This window comes from Vulpes vulpes, chromosome X (genome assembly GCF_048418805.1).
Source record: "Vulpes vulpes isolate BD-2025 chromosome X, VulVul3, whole genome shotgun sequence".
NCBI lineage: Eukaryota > Metazoa > Chordata > Mammalia > Carnivora > Canidae > Vulpes > Vulpes vulpes.
Genome location: NC_132796.1, coordinates 53,927,766 through 53,949,586, shown reverse-complemented (window position 1 = coordinate 53,949,586; position 21,821 = coordinate 53,927,766). Strand labels below are relative to the sequence as shown.

General features: G+C 41.7%; 1 long non-coding RNA gene across 4 annotated transcripts in view; it reads left to right on the top strand.

Moving 5' to 3' along the window:
* Positions 1–528: 528 nt before the first annotated feature.
* The window catches only part of LOC112911817 (uncharacterized), a 38,108-nt gene continuing 16,815 nt past the window's right edge, over positions 529–21,821 (top strand). Inside the window, exons 1-2 of one of the 4 annotated variants that reach the window (XR_011998198.1) lie at positions 529–1,358; positions 18,204–18,299. This is a non-coding gene — a long non-coding RNA (uncharacterized lncRNA). Of the gene's footprint in view, positions 2,681–9,833; positions 16,790–18,203; positions 18,300–21,821 lie in introns of those variants that run through there. The other 3 variants (XR_011998199.1, XR_011998197.1, XR_003233433.2) reach the window with 3 other exon arrangements.

Genomic DNA, 21,821 nt, shown 5'->3' with positions numbered 1-21,821 from the left:
TAACAGCTTCATTATCTATCAAACATAGGAACAAACGGGCACTATCTCATTAGATAATGAAAGGGAAAGTCCTTTGGAGAGGGTTCTAACCTTAATGTAGTACCCTTCCTAGCTGTGGTGGGGGAGTTATACCTTCTGGCTGAAAGAGGTATTGGGATTCTTTATCAACATATCAAAGCTTACTTCCTCCTTCTTCCCATTTCAAACAAAACCAAACTAAACTAAAACCCTTTCATTTGCTATGTTGTTTGTGGAGAATTTTAGCATTAGTTATCTAATTTGACTTCCTCAACGTCCCTATTCTATAGATAAGAACCCACTGAAAGCCCATTGAATTTGTGCTCAAGAAATGAAGGCTACTTCCAGTCTACTGTTCTTTCTAACGTTGCTGTTTTCTTGAAATATCCCTTTTTCTTGTTACTGGTTAAATTTTGAACCAGTTAAACCACAAAGATGTCTGGCTTTCAATCTTCTAGGCCACTCCTCTTCTACTCCCTCCGCCCTCAGGTTCCCTCCCCCTCACTTCTTAAAGCACTGCAATTTGCTGCTGCCGCCATATTTCTTCCCTTCCCGGGATGGAAGCTCGCTAACAGTGGGTGTCTTCGCCCGTGTGGTTCTTTCTGGAACGTTTTCCAGCTCCAACCACCCCTTATGGCGTATTTCTTTAAGAAAATTCACCCAAATTCCATAAAATATCTTAACAATTCTAAACTTTCTTCGAGTGTTTTCTTGACACCTCCTCCCTATTTTTCAGGTATTTGGGATATTTTTAGGCAATTTTCCATTTTAAAAGAATTTTTCATTGGAATGATTTTTGGTTGATGCCTCTGTTTTTTCGTGGTTTGCTTTTCTTTTTCCTTCTTTTTTCTATATTTTGCCCATCGGGGCTGCGGATACCGGGTTTTATTATTATTATTCTTGCCCAACGGGGCTGTGGATACCTGCCTTTTAATTCTTTTTTTTTTGTTTGTTTTTAAATTTGCCCATCGGGGCCTCGGATACCTGCTTTTATTTTTTTTTCCCCTTAGCCCATCGGGGCCTCGGATACCTGCTATGCCCCCCCCCCCCCCAACTCCCTGGCCCATCGGGGCAATGGATACCTGCTTTAAAAAAGTACTTTTGGCCCATCGGGGCTTCGGATACCTGCTTTTATTTTTTTTTTTCCCTTGCCCATCGGGGCCTCGGATACCTGCTTTAATTTTTTTTTTTCCTTGCCCATCGGGGCTGTGGATACCTGTTTAGATTTTTTTTTTCTCATTGCCCATCGGGGCCTTTTATGGATGGAAGTGTTGTTTTTTGTGGTTCGTTGAGCTATTTGGAATGTCTGCAAATTTATGCTGCTAATCGTTTGGTGTTGTGTGAGTGGACCTACGGCTTTGGCTGGGAGATGACTTTGCAGTTAGGCTAAGGGGTTAGGTAGGCTGGGGAGGAAAGATGGCGGCCACTTTAGCTGGTCGGCTGAGAGCTAGTTGTTTGTGCCAACTATAAATTAGGGAACTAATATGGATAACGGGACAGGCAGAGGCAGTTATATGCGTTGCATTAGCTAAATGTTTTGAATGAGCTGATTTGGGGGCTTGTTAGAAGCTTTGCGTGAACCATGGTATCATGAGGTAGAAAAACAGTATGGTCTTGTGTCATGTTGCAAGAGGCTGGTCGAAAATAATAGGGAGAAGACTTAGGCACAGGGTTCAAAATGGCGGTTTTGGGTTTGCGGCATTGCTCAGCATGGCTCTCTGCTTTGTTAGAGTGTCCAAAATGGCGGACCCAATTTTGCCGCAGTGTTCATGTGGCGGGAAGGCCACCTAATGGTGGTGTCTTTGTTCTGGTGCACAGCATGGCGGTACAAATATTCTGTTACATAGTAAAAGATGGCGGCTGGAGTACTTGCCGCAGTGTAAAACATGGCGGGCTTTTGTCTTGCCGTGTGCATTTCCTGACAGGTTTTGCCGCAGGGACAATATGGCAGACCTTGTCATTTGGATATCATGGCAGTTTGTCACGTGGACGTCATGGCGGGGATTTTTGCCCGGTACATTCTTGGCGGGCTTTGCACCAGGTGGGCCTGCCGCATTGTTAAAGATGGCGGGCATTGTCGTGTTTGCCGCGAAAAGTGAGAGAAAGGTGGGATGGACAATGTTGGATTGCCGCATGACCCACCCAATCAGAAGGGGTGGTAGAATTGGGCATAGCCAATTACTGGAGGATGGAATTAGACTGTGTGAGTTAGCATAGCACCACACAGCCGTCTTTATTCAGCCAGTCAGGAGGAAGCAGAGGAGCCATGTTTGTACGTCTTCTCCCAGTGGGTGGTACCCAAGGTCTTTCCAAGGACACTTGTCTTTACCACTTTCCTCCCCTCTCACTTGCTCCCTCCCCTCTAATTTGCTCCCTCCCCTCCAGCGTTGCTTCTTGCAGTGTTGGATATTTGGCTATGGGCTGAACCTTAACCCCCATTTCTCTGCATTGGTGCCATGGCCTAAGGCTAGTCTGACCCCCCCCCCCCCCCCGCTCTTCTGCAATATGGCTAGGGGCAGTGCTCCATGCCTGCCAGGTGTGAACCTGGTGGTGAGTCCTGGCAAGAACCAAAATGGATCACGATGATCCTTGGCCAACAGGTGGCAGAAGAGGAATCTCTACCTTCCTCAAGAGGAACACCTACCCTGTGGCTAATGCTGGGGTCGGGTTTTGATTATATTTATTTCTTGGGTGTCAGTCTTACATGGTTTGATTATGTAGTTTGCTAGTATTGGTTTTAAGCTTTAAGTGACTATTCTGGGAATGTATTTAGGAGCTTATTTGTAGAATTCAATTACATTTAATGAGTTTTCATTTTGGGGTTCCTTAAAATTACTTAAAGTTTTCAATTTCTTCTTTATAAATTGCTTAAACATTTTTTGGGCTTTAGATATTCAAAGTCAAACTGGCATTTAAAAACTTTTTACTATTTTTTAACTTTCAAATTGACTTAATAAACTACTTCCTTTTGGATTTTTGAAGTCTTAGGACACAAAATAATTAAAATTTTAACTTGATCAAATGTAATAAGGAATATTTGAAGGCCCACTCCAGTCCAGGCCTTGCTTTGTTCCCATCTTGAAGGCTGCACTAATTAATAACTTCTCTATCAGGAAACTTGACTTGCTGTGGTCTTGTTCCTCTAGTCAAAGATTACTGATTGTCAACTGCCCACAATTTCAATTTTACATGGTGCCTGGCCTCCACAGTTCCCAGATCCTCCCCAGCCCTGCTCCCAGCAACCCCCGCCCCGACCTCTAGCACCAGCGCTTCCCATTACTGATTGTCAACTGCCCACAATTTCAATTTTCCGTGGTGCCTGACCTCCACAGTCCCCAGATCCTCCCCAGCCCTGCTCCCAGCAACACCCCCACATCTAGCACCACCCCTTCCCCTGCCTTGTGTCCAGCCCTGCCCCAGCCCAGCCTTACCACTAGTTGCCCAGTACTAGCCCCATTTGCCCAGTCCTAGCCCCGGCCCTGGCCCCGGCACCAGCCCCGGCACCAGCCCCAGCCCCGGCACCGGCCCCAGCCCCAGCCCCAGCCCCAGCCCCGGCCCCGGCCCCAGCCCCAGCCCCAGCCCCAGCCCCGGCCCCAGCCCCAGCCCCGGCCCCGGCCCCGGCCCCAGCCCTCACCCGTAAAGTTATTCCAATTGGCATTGATTTGGTGCTAAAAATAATTTATCCATTGCTCATCCATAAGACTGAATACCCTCTCTCCCTCTAGCATTGCTGATTTTATGAGTTGACTACCTGAGTCCTCATTTTTAATGTACACAATTACATTTGTCCACTATCCCATGTTAGAACAAACAATCCATGTACCATTGTGTTAATGTTAGAAAGTGTTAGTTGAGAGTTTTATATCAGACACCCATTGTTCATAATTTTGGTTATTCATCATCCCTCCCCTGCCTTTGAGGAAGGAGAAACCATTCCTCTGTCATTGCTGCAGTAACCCCAGCCCCAGTTTTCTGGGCAGTGTTCATATATTGTGCTGATCACCTGAACACTACACTGAGTGAAATTTTAATTGTCCATAATCCCACCTATTGGCTAAGATCACAGTCCTAAACCCTTTTGCTGAATTCAGGAGTGGCTGCAGAAAACATGAGTCTTTAAACAGTTAACATGCTCATCCCAGTTGTATCAGCCTTGTTGAGTAAACAAAGGCACCCTACCATGTTTGTCCTGCTTCTGGGATTAAAGTACCAGATTTAAATTGTACATTGTCTTGTCCAGTGATCAGTGACCCTCAGTCTCCTTGGCACTGCTACTAGGAAATGCTAACTACCTGGGACCATGTTCCTTGATTTATTAATGAGTGTAATCCCAATTGTCCATACCCCTGTTCATTACACAAGTCCTTTGCAACTTCTTTGCATTATGGCAGAGGTGCTCATCCTCAAAGTCCTTTACTTTGGGATATTAAGGAGTACAATCATTATTGTTCATGGTCCTGCCTAAAAGATAAGACCTACTCATGCTCTTTTCATTTCTCCTAGATAGTACAGACTACTTACCACTTTGCATTAATATGTAAAATCCTCATTTCCCATGGTTCCACCAGTTAATCTGGGATATAACCTTATCTTTATGCCATAGCTTATGAGTTCTGATTACCCAAGGTCACTTCTCTTAAACAGTTGATGTACATAATTGCATATATCCATGGTGCTGTGCAATAAAAAATGGAATCCCAACTCATTCTAACCTCTCTGGGATATTGTTAGGGAGTGCAGATTATTCAGAAACTCAGTTCTTGGACAGTTAATTTACACAGTTGCAGTTGTGCAGAGTCCTGTCCATTTGAAAGGGCCACTGTATCCCATTTGCATACTATAATGTGGGCTGATCACTCCAGTATCCTCTTGAATTGATAATTTTCAAATTGCATTGGCACACGGTCTGTGAACTAGCCACACCCACTCCCTTTGTAATTTAGCAGGGGACCTTTACTACTCAGGAGCTATACACTTAGGACAGTGTATGTATACACTATTAATTGATTAGACTGTGTTTTTTGTATCAGGAACCCTGCACCATCTTTACATCTTAAAAGGTGTTAATTACCTAAGGCTCTTAAAATTGTTCATGTGCAAAATTGTGATCTCTAATGTCTCCTATTGTTAACCTAGAATTCCATTCCCACCTAACTCCTTTTGGATTACTGCAGAGGCTACTTGGGCCTTTAAGGTGCTTAAGGCAGTTATGGTCAGTTCTGTTAGTCTATGTTCCCATCCCCTCTTACTTTGCATTACTGCACTGAATACTTGTAAATGTTAATGTTCTTAATTGCAGCTATTATTCTTTCTGTTAGTCTAGGATTCTATCCCCTCCTGCTCATTTTGCATTAGTAGAAAGAGTACATGGGACCGTTAAAGTGCTTAAATGCAGCTCTGTCCCTCAAGTTAGTGTGGGATTTCATCCTTTTCAACTCCCTATGCATTACAGCAGAGTAGTTGGGGATCTTTAAGATCCTCAAAGGCAGCTATGGTGCCTTATGTTAGTCTGGGAACCCATCCCCTCCTACTTCCTTTGCATTTCTACAGAGGATACTTGGGACTGTAGTGTGCATAATTGCTGTCAGAGTCCTTTCAGTTTGTCCAGGATCCCAATCCCTTCCCTCTTACTCAGTTTGAATTATACAGAGTACAAGGGACTGTTAATGTGCTTAAATGGCAGCTAAGGTCTCTGTTAACCTAGGATCCCTTCCCTATCTAAATCTCTTTGCATTATTCTCGAGGGTACCTGGGACTGTTGGTCTGCATAATTGCAGTTCAGGTCCCTTCTGTTAGATCCTGTCCCCACCTGCTCCCTTTGCATTATCATGAAGGGTACAATGGGACTATTAATGAGCTTAATTGCAGCTATAGTTCCTTCTGTTAATCTAGTTTCCCAGGCACTCCTACTTCCTTTGCGTTACAGCAGAGGGTACTTGAGACCTTTAAGGTGCTTAAATGCAGCTGTGGCCTCTTCTGTTAATGTTCCCATGCCCTCTTAACTTTGCATTACTGCAGAGGCTACTTAGGACTGTTAATGTGCCCCTTGCCACTGTAGTCCCTTCTGTTTGTCTTGGATCCCATTCCCTCCTACAGCATTTGCATTATCACAGAAGGCAAGAGAGACTGTTACTGTACTTAAAGGCCGCTATGGTTTCTTCTCTTGACCTGGGTTCCAATTTGTATCTAACTTCCTTTGCATTACTGCAAAGGATACTTGGGACTGTTAATGTCCTCCAAGGCAGCTCTGGTTCCTTACATCACTGTACGGTTCCATTCTTTATAACTCCCTGTGCATTACTTGAGACCTCTAAGGTGTTTGATTACAGGTATGGTCCCTTCTATTAGTCTAGATTCTCCTATCCTCCAACTCCCTTTGTATTCCCTAGGATTGTTTTTGGGACTGTTTAAATGTGCTTAGTTGCAACTGTGGTCTCTTTTGTTAGTCTGGGGTCCCCTGCCTTCCAACTCCTGCACACAGCAGAGGCTACTTGGAACTATTAATACGTTTGATTTTAGCTGTGGTCCCTTCCCTAGGGACCCCCTTCCCTTCTATTCACTTTACATTAGAATGACAGTGTACATGGAACTGTTAATGTGCGTAAATGTAGCTCTGTTTCTTTTTTTTTTTTAAATTATTATTTATTTATGATAGTCACAGAGAGAGAGAGAGAGAGGCAGAGACACAGGCAGAGAGAGAAGCAGGCTCCATGCACCGGGAGCCCGATGTGGGATTCGATCCCGGGTCTCCAAGATCGCGCCCTGGGCCAAAGGCACGCGCCGAACCGCTGCGCCACCCAGGGATCCCTGTAGCTCTGTTTCTTATGTTAATATAGGATTCCATCCTCTATAGCTCCCTCTGCATTATAGCAGAGGGTACTTGCCACCTTTAAGGTGCTTAAATGTAGCTGTGGTGCCATCTTAGTCTAGGATCCCATTCTCCTTCTACTCCCTTTATATTACATGGCAGGGCATTTGGGACTGTTTATGTGCTTAACTGTAGTTACAGTCCCTTCTGTTAGTCTAGGATCCTATGTCCTACGACTTACTTTGTTTTAGAACAGATAGTATTTGGGACTGTTGATGAGCTTACTTGCAGCCCTCGTCCCTTCTGTTAACCTAGTTTCCCCATGCACTCTTAATTCCTTTCATTTCAGCAGAGGGTACTTGAGACCTTTAAGGTGCTTAAGTACAGATATGGCCCCTTCTGTTTCTGTTCCCACCTCCTACTTCCTTTGCATTTCTGCAGAGGCTACTTGGGACTATTAATGTGCCTACATGCTACTACAGTCCTTTCTGTTTGTCTAGATTCTTATCCTCTCCTGCATGGTTTGCATTTTACCAAAGAGAGTACAAGGGACTGGTAAGGTGCTTAAATGCAGCTGTTGTTTTTTCTGTTAACTTAGGTTCCCATCCCGACCTAATTTTCTTTGCATTTTGCAGAGGGTACTTGAATCTGTCAATGAACTTATCATAGCAGTGGTCGCTTCCGTTAGACTAGGAACCCATCCCCACATACTCCCTTTACATTATCATGGAGGGTACATGGGACTGTTAATATACTTAAATGCATCCACAGACCCTTATGTTAATGTAGAATTCCATCCTTCCCAATGCCTTATGCATTACAGTAGTTTTAACCTTCAAGGTGCTAAATGCACCTCTGGTCCCTTCTGTTAGTATATGTTCCCATCCTCTCCTACTTTGCATTAACTTAGAGGATACTTGCCTAAAATTTGCTACAATCCCTTCTGTTAGTCTAGGATCCCATTCCGTTCCACACTGTGCATTACCACAGAGGGTACAAGGGATTGTTAATGTGCTTAAATGCAGCTAAGATCTCTTCTGTTAACCTAGGACCTGGTCCCCACCTAACTCTGTTTGCATTATTGCAGAGGGTACTTGGGACTCTTAATGTGCTCTGATGCAACTATGGTCCCTTTTGTTAGACTAGGATCCCGTCCCTACCTACTCCCTTTGCATTATCATGGAGCGGACACGGGACTGTTAATGTGCTTAAATGAAGCCATGGTCCCTTAAGTTAGTGTAGGATTCTATCCTCTCCAACTGCCTATGCATTGCAGCAGAGGGTACTTGGGATTTTAAAGGTGCTTAAATGCAGCTATAGCCCTTCTGTTAGGTGATTTTCCCATCCCCTTCTACTTCCTTTGCATCATTGCAAAGGTACTTGGGACTGTAAATGTGCCTAATTCCCACTGCAGTCCCTTCTGTTTGTTTATAATCCCATCCTCTTCTAAACCATTTGCATTGTTACAGAAGGTACAAGGGACAATTAAGTGTTTAAATGTAACTACTATCTCTTTTGTTAATTTAGGATCCTGTTCTCTTACTGAGTTCCCATGACCACAGTAGGTACAAGGGACTGCTAATTGTGCCTTATTGCTGCTATAGTCCCTTCTATTTGTCTAGGATCTTCTAACCTCCTACAGGGGTTGCAATACCACAAAAAGTACAAAGGACTATTAATGTGCCTTAAAGGCAGCTGAGGTCTCTCCTGTTAACCTAGGATTCCATCTCCACCTAATCCATTTGCATAATTGTAGAGGGTACTTGGGACTGTTACTGTGCTTAAATGCAGTTATGATCCCCTGTGTTAGTGTAGAATTCCATTCTAACACGCTATGCATTACAGCAGAGGGTACTTGGGACCTTTAAGGTGCTTAAATACAGCTATGGTGCCTTCTGATAGTCTAGGATCCATCCCCACCTAACTTCTTTTGCCTTACAGCAGAGGGTACTTGAGATCTTTAAGATGTTTAAAAGCAGCTGTGTCTCCTTCTGTTTATGTTCCCATCCTCTCCTGCTTTGCATTACTGCAGAGGATACTTGGGACTGTTAATGTGCCTAATTGCTGCTATAATCCCTTCTGTTTGTCTAGGATCCCATCCCCTCCTACAGGGTTTGCATTACCACCGAGGGTGCAAGGGATTATTAGTATGCTTAAATGTAGTTATGGTCCCTTCTGTTCGACTAGGATTCCATCCCCACCTATTCCCTTTACATGATCATGGTCGGCACATGGGACTGTTAATGTGCTTAAATGCAGCTACAGCCCATATGTTAGTGTAGGGATTTTATACTCCAACTCCCTATGCATTACAGCAGGGTAATTGGGACCTTTAATGTGCTAAAATTCAGCTACGGTGCTTTCTGTTAGTCTAGGATCCCATTCCCACCTTAACTTACTTTGCATTACATATAGGGTACTTGAGACCTTTAAAGTGCTTAAATGCACTTCTGGCCCCTTCTGTTTAAGTTCCCATCCTCTCCTACTTTGCATTACTGCAGAGGATACTTGGGACTGTTAGTGTGCCTAATTGTTGCTACAATCCCTTCTGTTAGTCTAGGATCCCATTCCATTCCACACTGTTTGCATTACCACAGACGGTACAAGGGATTGTTAATGTGCTTAATATCTTTTCTGTTAACCTAGGACCCGGTCCCCACCTAACTGCATTATTGCAGAGGGTACTTGGGACTTTAAAGGCGCTCAAATTCAGCTATGGCCCCTTCTGTTAATGTTCCCATCCTCTCTTACTTTGCATTGCTGCAGAGGATACTAGGGATTGTTAGTGTGCCTAATTGCTGCTGTAAGTCCCTTCTGTTAGTCTAGGATCCAATTCCCTCCTGCTTCCTTTGCATTTCTGCAGAGGGTACTTGGGACTTAATTATAGCTACAATCCCTCCTGTTAATCTGGGATCCCATCCCCTTCTATTCACTTTGCATTAGCATAACAGTGTACCTGGGACTGTTAATGTGCTTAAATGCAGCTCTGTCCCTTATGTTTGTAGGATTCCATCCTCTTCAACTCCCTATGCATTACAGCAGGGGATACTTGGCACCTAAAGGTCCTTAAATGTAGCTGTGGTGCCTTTTGTGGTCTAGGATGCCAATCCCCTTTTACTCCCTTTACATTCTATGACAGGACATTTGGGACTGTGAATGTGCTTAATTGTGGTTACAATCCTTTCCGTTAATCTAGTTTCCCACGCCCTCTTACTTCCTTTGCATCACAGCAGAGGGTACTTCAGACCTCTAAGGTGTTTGATTACAGCTATGGTCCCTTCTGTTAGTCTAGGATCTCCTATCCTCTAACTCCCTTTATATTCCCTAGGATTGTCTTTGGGACTGTTAAAAGTGCTTAGTTGCAACTGTGGTCCCTTTTCTTAGTCGAGGGTCCCATCCCTTCCTACTCACTTTGCATTACCTGGGAGTGGATTTGGGACTACTAAATTGTGCTCATTTACAACTGTGGTCCCTTTTGTTAGTCTGCGGTCCTGTGTCTTCCAACTCCTACACACAGCACAGGCTACTTAGGACTGTTAATGTGTTTAATTTTAGAACCTATGGTTCTGTTAGAGGATCCTAGTATTCTCCAGCTCCCTTTGTATTACAGCAGAGGGCGTTGGGACAGTTAACAGACTTAACTGTAGCTATGGTACCTTCTGTTAGCCTAGTATCCCAGGCCCTCCATTGCCTTTGTGTTACCTGGGAGTGTATTTGAGACTTGTATCACTTAATTGCAGCTGTTGTGTTTTCTATTAGTATAGTTTCCCATGCCCTCCTATTCAATTTACATTACATTACATTACATTACATTACATTACATTACATTACATTACAACAGTCCTTGGGACTGTTAAGATGCTTAATTGCTGCTCTTGTACCTTCTGTAATTCCTAGGATCCCATCTCTTCCTACTTTCTTTACATTACCCGGGAGGATTTTTGGGAGTGTTAGAGGGGGCTGCACCACTAAATTGAACAACTTGTTAGTATAGTTTCCCATGCCTTCCTGTTCTCTTTGGATTACAACAGATGGTACTTGGTGTTAGAATATTTAATTGCAGGTATGGTCCCATCTGTTAGTCTAGGACCTCATTCTCTTCTCCCTTTACATTACTGAGAGATTTGGAATGTTAACGTGTTTAATTACAGTTGTTGTCCCTTCTGTCAGTCCAGTTTCCAGTCCCTTCCAACTCCCTTCGCATTATCAAGAACAGATTTGGGACTGTAATGTGCTCATTTGCAGCTGTGCTCCCCTCTGTTAGTCTAGCATCCCATGCCCTCTAACTCCTTTTCCATTACAGCAGAAGATCTTTGGGACTTTTAATGGGCTTAATTGCAATCCTAATCCCTTTTATTAACCTAGGATCCCACATCCTCCAGCTCACCTTGCATTACCTAAGGATGTATTGGGACTGTTTAAATGCTCAGTTGGAGCTGTGGTCCCTTTTGTGTGTCTATAATTTCCCGTGCCCTCTTACTCTTCTGCATTATAGCAGTGGGTACTTGGGGATGTTAAAGTACTTAATTGCTGGTGTAGTAACTTTCATTGGTTTAGGATCCCATCCCCTTCTACTCCCTTTACATTACCTGGGAGGATTTTTGAGACTGTTTAAGTGCTCATTTGCAGCTATGGTGCCCTCTGTTAGTCTAGGATCCAATGCCCTCTAACTCCCTTTGTATTACAGCAGATGGTACTTGGTATTGTTAATGTGCTTAAGTACAGGTGTGATCCATATTGCTAGTCATGACCACCTCCTCCCTTTATATTAGCTGGGAGCAGATTTGGTACTGAAATACGCTTAATCACAGCTGTGTTCCTTTCTGTTAGTTTAGGATTCCTATACCTCCAACTCTCTTTGTATTATATCAGAGAGTACTTGGACCTGTCAAATGCTCTGCTGCAGCTATGGTACTTTCTGTCCTGTAGGATATCATGCCCACCAGCTCCCTTTACATTATCTGGGGGTATATTTGGGACAGATAAACTGCTTAATTTTAGCCATGGTTCCCTTGTTAGTATAGTTTTCCATGTACCTCTGTCTTTGCATTATAGCACAGAGTACGTGGAATTGTTAAAGTGCTTACTTACAGCTGTGGTCCCTTTTGTAATTTAGGATCCCATGACTTCCCACCCCCTCTACATTACCTGGGAAAGTATTTGGGACTGTTAAGGTGTTAATTGCAGCTGTGGTCCAGGATCCCATCCCCTCTACTTTCTGGGACTGTTAAAGGTCCCATTTGCAGGTGTGATCCTTTCCACTGGTCTGGGATTCCATGCTCTTCAAGTTCATTTGGATTATCACCCAGAGTACTTGGGACTATGAATGTGGTTAAATGCAGGTTTGGTCCCCTTCTCTTAGTCTAGGATCCCATGCCTTCTAACTCCTTTTACATTACTTGGGAAAGTACTTGGGACAGTTTTTGTGTTGAGTTACAACAATGGTTCCTTTTTTAGTCTATGATCTCATTCCATCTCCCCCAACTCCCTTTGCATTACCACAGAAGATACTTGGGACTATTAAAGGTGTATCCCACTCACACCCTGTTAGCATTATGGTAAGGGATGCTGAACACCAAGCCCCTCACCCCCTTTTGTGCATTGTTAAAGTGCATAATTGCATTTGTTCCTTTTTCTCTGCACTAGATAAGATTTCACTAATTTCCCTTATATTCAGCAGTGGATGCACTTTATTTAAGACCTTTGTACTAGGATAAAGTGAACCATGGTAATTGACCACACTGTGTCTTTCATTTAAGTTCCTTGTACTCTCTTTATATTAATTACCTCACTTTTTTCTGGAACTATTTGTGTGCAAAATCCTTCTCTTCAAATTAATTTCCCACTCTTTTTATATTACATCAGAGAATGCTGGTATCTCAAAGTTCTTTTCTTGGGATTCTTGATGTGCATATGCCCTCTTGATAAGCTAATATCCTTACTTCTTAGTACTATACCAGAGGGTACTGACCACCTGAAGTCTTTCTGTTGGACAGTTAATGTGCCCAATTGCACTAGAATCCCAGCCCCATCACACCTTCTCTGTGTCAGGGGTGTTGACCAACTATGACTGCTTTTTCTACACAGTTTATTTTTTTTTCCCTACACAGTTTAAATGTGCATAATTACGGTAATCCATGCTCCTTTATGTTAGAATAGGATCTCCTCTCCTTGCCCCATTTACATTATTGCAGGGGCTTCCAACTAGCCAAGATTCACTCTCTTGAACTGTTAATGTGCATACTTACATTTGCTCTTACCTGTGCACCAGGTAAGGATCCTCCCCATACTATTGATATTCCAGCAGGAGGTGCCTACTACTCAAGATTTTATACACTAAAACAGTTAATGTGCACAACCTTCCTTGTCTTGTACATATTCAGTTGTCCATAACTGTGCCTTTTAGTTCAGGACTTTGCACTTATTGAAGCAGAGGTGACTGATCACTTTAGAGCCTTTCTCTTGGGACTCTGGATGTGTGTAGTTTCAGTTGTCCACTGTCCTTTGAGTTAACTTGGGTCCCTGACTCTTCACAGCCTCTAAGCTTTACTGCATGGGATACTGTCAATTTAAGGCCCCTTTCTCAAACAGTTAATGTGCATGATAACAATTACATTAGGATTCTTCCCCTTTACACTGCCTTTGAAGTACTACAGAGAATTCTGACCCATAACGTCCCCCTTTCTTGGCCTGTTGAGGTGCATGATTGTATTTGTCTGGATTTCTGTGTACTAGAGAAGAACACCTCTCCATACTCCCTTTATTTAATATTATGCAGGGAGTGGCCCCTCTACAAGGCTGTTACACACTTGAACAGTCAAGGAACACAACTGTAACTGACCATAGCTATGCACCATGGACATTAATGTGCCTAATTGCACATGGCTCCTTCCATCGAATAAGGTACTACTGTCTCAGACCCCTTTTATAATAAAGCAAGGATACTGGTCACTAAGGCCTTTTTTCATGGCTTGTGATTATGCCTGATTGTATTTGTACATGGTCTTGTACACTAAATAAGGACACCCCTCTCCCCACTCCCTTTACCTTTTAGCAGGGAGTGCCCCTTACTTTGAGTTCCTTATATTTGTACAAGGTACATGGTTTTAATTAACCATACCATATCCCTTGAGCATTAATGTACATAATTGGAGTTTAGTTCATCCTACCCTGTTGTATGTATTTGCAATATACCAGGGTTGCTGGCCCTTCACTTTTCCTATTAATGTGCATAATTGTATTCGTCTGGGTTTTTATGCACTAGATGGGGAGACATCCCCCCACCCCTACTTCTAAGCCTTCCAGTAGGTGGTGCCCACTGCTAAGACATTTACATTTGGATAGTTAATGTGCAGAGTTTGTAGTTTTCCACCACCTTATTGCTTCCAGAACTCATACCTCTTTGCACTGCTGCAGGGAATACTATTTTCTCCCAAAGTTCCTTCTAGCAAACTGCTAACATTCATAATTGAAATTATCTGTTGTCCTACAGCCTCACCTACCCTTTGCAGTACAGCAGAGTGTGTTGATCAACTAAGGTCCTCTTTTGGTGTTAATACGTGCCATTGGATTTTTTCCTGTTTTGTGCACTCAATAAGGACCCTACCTACTTCTTAGCGTGTTCAGCAGGTAGTGTCCACTACTTAAGACTCTTTCACTTGAAAAGTTCATGTGTAAATTTAGTTAGCTAAGAACACCTTATGCTAGAACCCCTGTACCATCGGAGTTGGAGTAAGGAGATGCTATTTACCTAATGCCCTTTCTTTTGGACTTTAATGTGTATAATTGCAATTGTCCATCTTTTCTAATGGACTAGGATTGCATCCACTCAAACAACTTTTGCACCAGGGGCATGTTAACCATAAATGAGCTCTTCTCAAGATTATTTATATACATACTTGTATTTGTTTATGGATCTGTGCAGTGTGAAAGGATGTTCTATGCCCCTACCACTGCCTTTGGATTGTTGCTGAGGAGTGCTGTCATGACCTCAGCTCTTGGACAGTTGCTATGCACCACTAGCAATGATGGGACCTACGTACCCCCTTTGTATATTTTAAGGGTACTAGGGCCCCTCTCTTTTGGGCTGTCAGTGGGCGATTATCTATGTTCCCTTCTGTTAGATTTAGGATAATGTTCCCTTAAACCCCTTTTGCATTACTACAGGGGTTGCTGACCACACAAAACTTCCCCTGGGATTGTTAATGGGCACAATGGCATTAGCAATGGGTTTTTCCTTCCTGGCCTTATTAGGCAAACACTCCCATCTGCATGGCATAATAGAGTATAAACATTGTAATATGCCGAGAACTTGTCTGTCAAATAGCAACTCATATTCCCTCTCCTTTTGTATTGCTCCTATGTATCAAATTCCAAATAAGTCATGGTCTTCCCTTTATCTTCCCTTTTCCCCACGCTCACGCTTGGACACTTCTTATGGACTATTCTCACAGTTTCAAGTGTTCATGTATTCAGCCATGAAATAAGATTGGTCCCCCCCCCCCCAACCCCCTGCCCCTTTTGCATTATTGCTGGGGAATGTTTACTGGGTAAGGCCGTTCTCTAGGACTTAAAACATTAACAATCCCTGCTGTCATTGCCTTACCCACTTTATATTGCTATAATGCCTCAGTTGCACCTTCCTTGGTCCCAGCCATCAGACATGGACCCCTCCATTTCTTTGCATTACTTCTGAGTAGTGCTGACTACCCAAAGTCCCTTCTGTGTTATTAACACAGTGCTGATTATCACATTTTTCATCTCATCAGCCCAAGATTTTCCTACCACTTTGATGTTATGTGCAGCATTGACTACCAAAAGCAGACCTGAATTAGGTGGATGGGCCTTCACTCCTTTTTCTGCATTTGTTAATGATCCCGATTCCAGTTGTCACATTCTGGGACAGGAACTGTCCCTGCCCACCTCTGTTACTACTTTACTGAGCAAAATGCTCAAGGCAAGTCAGGCCTAGAAAGGTGGATTGCCACTCTTTATTTTGGATTTTCAATATAAGTATCAGTTGAAAATTGTCTACCCAGGAAGAAAGGTTAGCACCATCTGTGCATTCTTCCTTCCAGAGCAGATTGCCTGGCCAAGAATCTCTCTTCTCCTCTTGTATATTGCTATTTTACAGTGCCTGTTGCCAGGTACAATAAAATGCTGTTTGCAAGATGGAATTGTAAACCTGGTCATTTAATTTTCGAAGTCCAAAAACCCATTTATACCGTGTACCTGATGACCAGTGTCTCTCATTTTACTGAGGGTGGTGGGTCTGTGGATACACACTGTGAATATTCTCAAGAGTTCTAGAGTAGAACTCTTAAGACATATATCTTTAGGCTCTACCACCATTTAAAAATCATTATTTGGGCTTTACCACCATTCACTTTTAGAAAAACTACCTAAACTTTCTAATCCTTAAATTTCTTCATCTGGAGCATCAACCCCCCCCCCCCCCCACTTATTTCAAGAAGATTGCTGTAAAAGAATGAAATGAGAGAACATATGCTGAGGCACTTTTGAAAACCATAGTTCACCTTGATTAATGTATTACATAAATAAAATGTATCTTGTTTAATTCTGCTAATTTAAAGTAGCCGTAGCACTACACTGAAGCGAGGACTTAGAAATAAATGATGGGACCAATTTCTCTGTTATGTATTAAAGGAAAAATAAGCCAAGATCTAATCATTCTTCTGGACATAAATTTCAACAGTGAGATAGCTTCCTGGTAAAATGAATAATATCCTAGCCTCTAGTGTGCAGGATGTGGCAGAGAAGTGTCTAATATGGAACTGCTGAAGCAAATAACTAGTTATCACAACAGCAGTTCTTTGTAATCACTGAAAAAGAATACTATTCCTCTGACAAGTATGTCAAAAGATCCGCCCAGCTCAGGGTTGCAGTATGCACTACTAGCTCCTTGGACAGCTGTGAGAAGAGTCTCTGGCTCTTTAGAATACTGTAAGTACTACTTTGTAGCTATTAAGTAATCTTTCCCCTGTTCTATTTTCTTTCTCTTAAATGCTAGTGTAGAAAAGTCAGAGGGTCCTCCTGTAAGTTTCCTTCCTTGTTCCTACCTCATCTGCAATTATATATATTTATATGTATATAAAATATATCACCATATGAGTTAGCAGATATTGTATACCCTGCCCTATGCTAGGTCACACTGAAGTGAGGGGTAGAAACGATGTGGTCCTATATAACCTCATTCTAGCGCTGGTGTATTGCTAAGGAGCTAATATAAGCACACTTGAAATACCTTTAGGAAATGATAATCAAGTGCTGCAGTGTGTGAATTGTAAGTTATAGAGTTTTAAAAAGGGAGCTCACTAAGGTTTGAAGTTAGTTGGATAAACTTAAAGAGTGAGGTGGGTTTACTTTATATGTGGTCCAGTTGGTTTATTTTAATGTAATTTGGTTTTTACCTCTTGGAAGTATGAAAAGTGAAGAGATAAAGCCTAGCTGTTGTATTTGGCTATATGACAAGGCTGGGAAATTGTTCATTGTTAAATCTCATTACAGGCTTGAATTTTTCAAGGTTCAGGGATTGGGGGTATAATTTTGATATGTTGGCTTTTTGTATCTTTTTATTCTATCTCTGCTACAAAACAGTAGTAATGCCTTTTTAGTTTGAGATATTTATGGAACCTGTTTTGCAAGAAGGCAATAGAGAAGTGTAAGTTTTATAAGAAAGCCATGACATTGCCCACTTACAGAGTTAATTATACCCTTTCCTCTTCACCTTTGTCAATGGATACCTTGATAAGCTAAAAAGTTTAGCCTCCCTGATGTAAAATACAGAGTCCAGCTGAAAAAAATATTAACATGAAATTTGAGACACTTTTTTTGGTGTACATCCATGCATCCTGGCAAGAATAAGAACCATATTAAGTGGGGCATGTCTTACTGCTCATTTTAATTCATATCCATATTTCCTCATGGCTCCTTTTCCACCAGTATCTAAAGACATCTCCTGGTATTACTGATTGGGGGCAGTATACAAATGGCCATGAGCCTTAGAAATGTGGTCTATGCCATTGTTTCTCAAACTGAAGTAATTTGTCAGGATAAATGCCTCTTAAAGGAACATTTTCTGAGATACTAGAGAATATATGTTTTGAGGAACACTGACTTAAAGTTATTTGAAATGTAAACATGTTTTCCAGTTTTAAGGTATCTTTATTAAAGATATACAATATTTTATATAATTTATATAGGATTTAGGAATCCATGAGGATATATCCACAAACCCCAGGGTTCTTATCACCCCAAATTGAGAAACACTGGTTTATGCCTATGAGATCTTTTATTGTTACTAATCAAATTATTCTGTATTAATATACAACTATATTTATTGGAATTTATTTTAAAGGGATGAATTCTGAGCTGGTTCTGTACCCCCATTCAAGAGGAAGGATGGATCAATTTTAAGTGGATTGAAGCCTGCACTAGACAGCATCATCCAAAGGTGAATCTTGGAGTTGTATTTCAATTCATTGCTTGAGATAAAGTCTAGCATTTGTAAAATGGGATGCTCTGGAAATGTGGACATCTTCAAAATTGAAATAATCCTTGTGTTAACAAACTTTATTGGGTCACACACTGGAATAAATAATGAAACCAAAGACATGATTCCTGTTAAGGAGGATGCCAAAATGAACAGATCATTATGGTGTTGGGCAATTTGATGTATACTATAAAAATGTTGGGAAATTCTATGGGGCACAGAGGAAGAAGAGTGGAGGAAACACGGTTACTGAATGAAGTGATGGCTAGGGGAGCACCTTGGTCAGTTTGATGATAGAGTACATAAGCTGAGGGCTTACAAACACTAAGCCAGTAGTATTTCTTGCTTTTTGCAAATGCATTTTAATGAAGCACATATTTTCTTAAATAGTGATCACTTTTTAAGATTTATTTATTTATTTATTTATTGCAGAGAAAGCAAGAACATGGTGGGGGCAGAAGGGAAAAAAGAGATAAACACAAGCATATTCCACTCTGAGCATAGAGCCTGACCTGGGTTTTTTTTTTTTTTAATAATAAATTTATTTATTTTTTTATAAATTTATTTTTTATTGGTGTTCAATTTGCCAACATACAGAATAACACCCAGTGCTCATCTCGTCAAGTGCCTCCCTCAGTGCCCGTCACCCATTCATCCCCTCCCCCCGCCCTCCTCCCCTTCCACCACCCCTAGTTCGTTTCCCAGAATTAGGAGTCTTTATGTTCTGTCTCCCTTTCTCATATTTCCTACCCATTTCTTCTCCCTTCCCTTCTATTCCCTTTCACTATTATTTATATTCCCCAAATGAATGAGAACATATAATGTTTGTCCTTCTCCGATTGACTTATTTCACTCAGCATAATACCCTCCAGTTCCATCCACGTCGAAGCAAATGGTGGGTATTTGTCATTTCTAATGGCTGAGTAATATTCCATTGTATACATAAACCACATCTTCTTTATCCATTCACCTTTCGATGGACACCGAGGCTCCTTCCACAGTTTGGCTATTGTGGACATTGCTGCAAAAACATCGGGGTGCAGGTGTCCCGGCATTTCATTGCATCTGCATCTTTGGGTAAATCCCAAGCAGTGCAATTGCTGGGTCGTAGGGCAGGTCTGTTTTTAACTCTTTGAGGAACCTCCACACAGTTTTCCAGAGTGGCTGCACCAGTTCACATTCCCACCATCAGTGTAAGAGGGTTCCCCTTTCTCCACATCCTCTCCAACATTTGTTGTTTCCTGCCTTGTTAATTTTCCCCATTCTCACTGGTGTGAGGTGGTATCTCATTGTGGTTTTGATTTGTATTTCCCTGATGGCAAGTGATGCGGAACATTTTCTCATGTGCATGTTGGCCATGTCTATGTCTTCCTCTGTGAGATTTCTGTTCATGTCTTTTGCCCATTTCATGATTGGATTGTTTGTTTCTTTGCTGTTGAGTTTAATAAGTTCTTTATAGATTTTGGAAACTAGCCCTTTATCTGATAGGTCATTTGCAAATATCTTCTCCCATTCTGTAGGTTGTCTTTTAGTTTTGTTGACTGTATCCTTTGCTGTGCAAAAGCTTCTTATCTTGATGAAGTCCCAATAGTTCATTTTTGCTTTTGTTTCTTTTGCCTTCGTGGATGTATCTTGCAAGAAGTTACAAGTGGCCAAGTTCAAAAAGGGTGTTGCCTATGTTCTCCTCTAGGATTTTGATGGAATCTTGTCTCACATTTAGACCTTTCATCCATTTTGAGTTTATCTTTGTGAATGGTGAAAGAGAGTGGTCTAGTTTCATTCTTCTGCATGTGGATGTCCAATTTTCCCAACACCATTTATTGAAGAGACTGTCTTTCTTCCAATGGATAGTCTTTCCTTTATTGAATATTAGTTGACCATAAAGTTGAGGGTCCACTTCTGGATTCTCTATTCTGTTCCATTGATCTATGTGTCTGTTTTTGTTCTAGTACCACACTGTCTTGATGACCACAGCTTTGTAGTACAACCTGAAATCTGGCATTGTGATGCCCCCAGCTATGGTTTTCTTTTTTTAAAATTTCCCTGGCTGTTTGGGGTCTTTTCTGATTCCACACAAATCTTAAAATAATTTGTTCTAACTCTCTGAAGAAAGTCCATGGTATTTTGATAGGGATTGTATTAAACGTGTAAATTGCCCTGGGTAACATTGACATTTTCACAATATTAATTCTGCCAATCCATGAGCATGGAATATTTTTCCATCTCTTTGTGTCTTCCTCCATTTCTTTCAGAAGTGTTCTATAGTTTTTAGGGTATAGATCCTTTACCTCTTTGGTTAGGTTTATTCCTAGGTATCTTATGCTTTTGGGTGCAATTGTAAATGGGATTGACTCCTTAATTTCTCTTTCTTCAGTCTCATTGTTAGCGTATAGAAATGCCATTGATTTCTGGGCATTGATTTTGTATCCTGCCACGTTAGCAAATTGCTGTATGAGTTCTAGCAATCTTGGGGTGGAGGCTTTTGGGTTCTCTATGTAGAGTATCATGTCATCGGCGAAGAGGGAGAGTTTGACTTCTTTCTCAATTTGAATGCCTTTAATGTCTTTTTGTTCTGACCTGGGTTTGATCCCACCACCATGAAATCACGACCTGAGATGAAATGAAGAGTTGGATGTTTAACTGACTGTGCCACCCAGGTGCCCCTAGAGTGAGTCACTATTTTTTTTTTTTCATGGATTTAGGGTCAGAAGGAATGAGATACTGGCAAATTTCCAAGTAAGTTCTGAACTGAGAATAAGAACACCTAGTATTTGATTCTGACTTCATCCTTGATCAAATCACCATACATTGAAACTTTAGTGTCTAGGGATGGCTAATGAATTATGACAGAGACTTGATCATCTCAATCCCTGAAAATGACATTTTGTCATTTGGAAAATTGAAGGCGTTTAAGGTTTTTTTTTTTGGCATTTCTCTTAAGTGGTTATTATGTTTTCATTTCTGACTTCTTCATTATAGAACTTTAATATACAGGATTGGAGGAAGTTTTCTGACCCTGGTTTTGTGCGTTTTTTCCCATATCCCCCTTTAGTTTTTCTACGTATCCTTTTGTAACTTATCTACACATTTCTCTAGCCACCTCCCTAAATTGTATAAGATAATAAGACCTAGGACTGCTATGGCTGAACATTCATAATTTCTTTTCAGGATATCTGGGCCCTGGTTAGCAAGTGTATACCTGCACGGGAGTTTTTGACTTAAGTAAAGAATTTTATTTTATTTTTTTAAAAAGATTTTATTTACTAAATCATGAGAGACCCACAGAGAGAGAGGCAGAGACATAGGCAGAGGGAGAAGCAGGCTCCATGCAGGCAGCCTGACATGGGACTGGATCCCGGGTCTCCAGGATCACACCCAGGGCTGAAGGCAGCGCTAAACCGCTGAGCCACCTGGGCTGCCCTAAATAAAGAATTTTAAAAGTTGATCTGCTAAAATATTCTTATTTGTGAAAGTGTCCTGGGA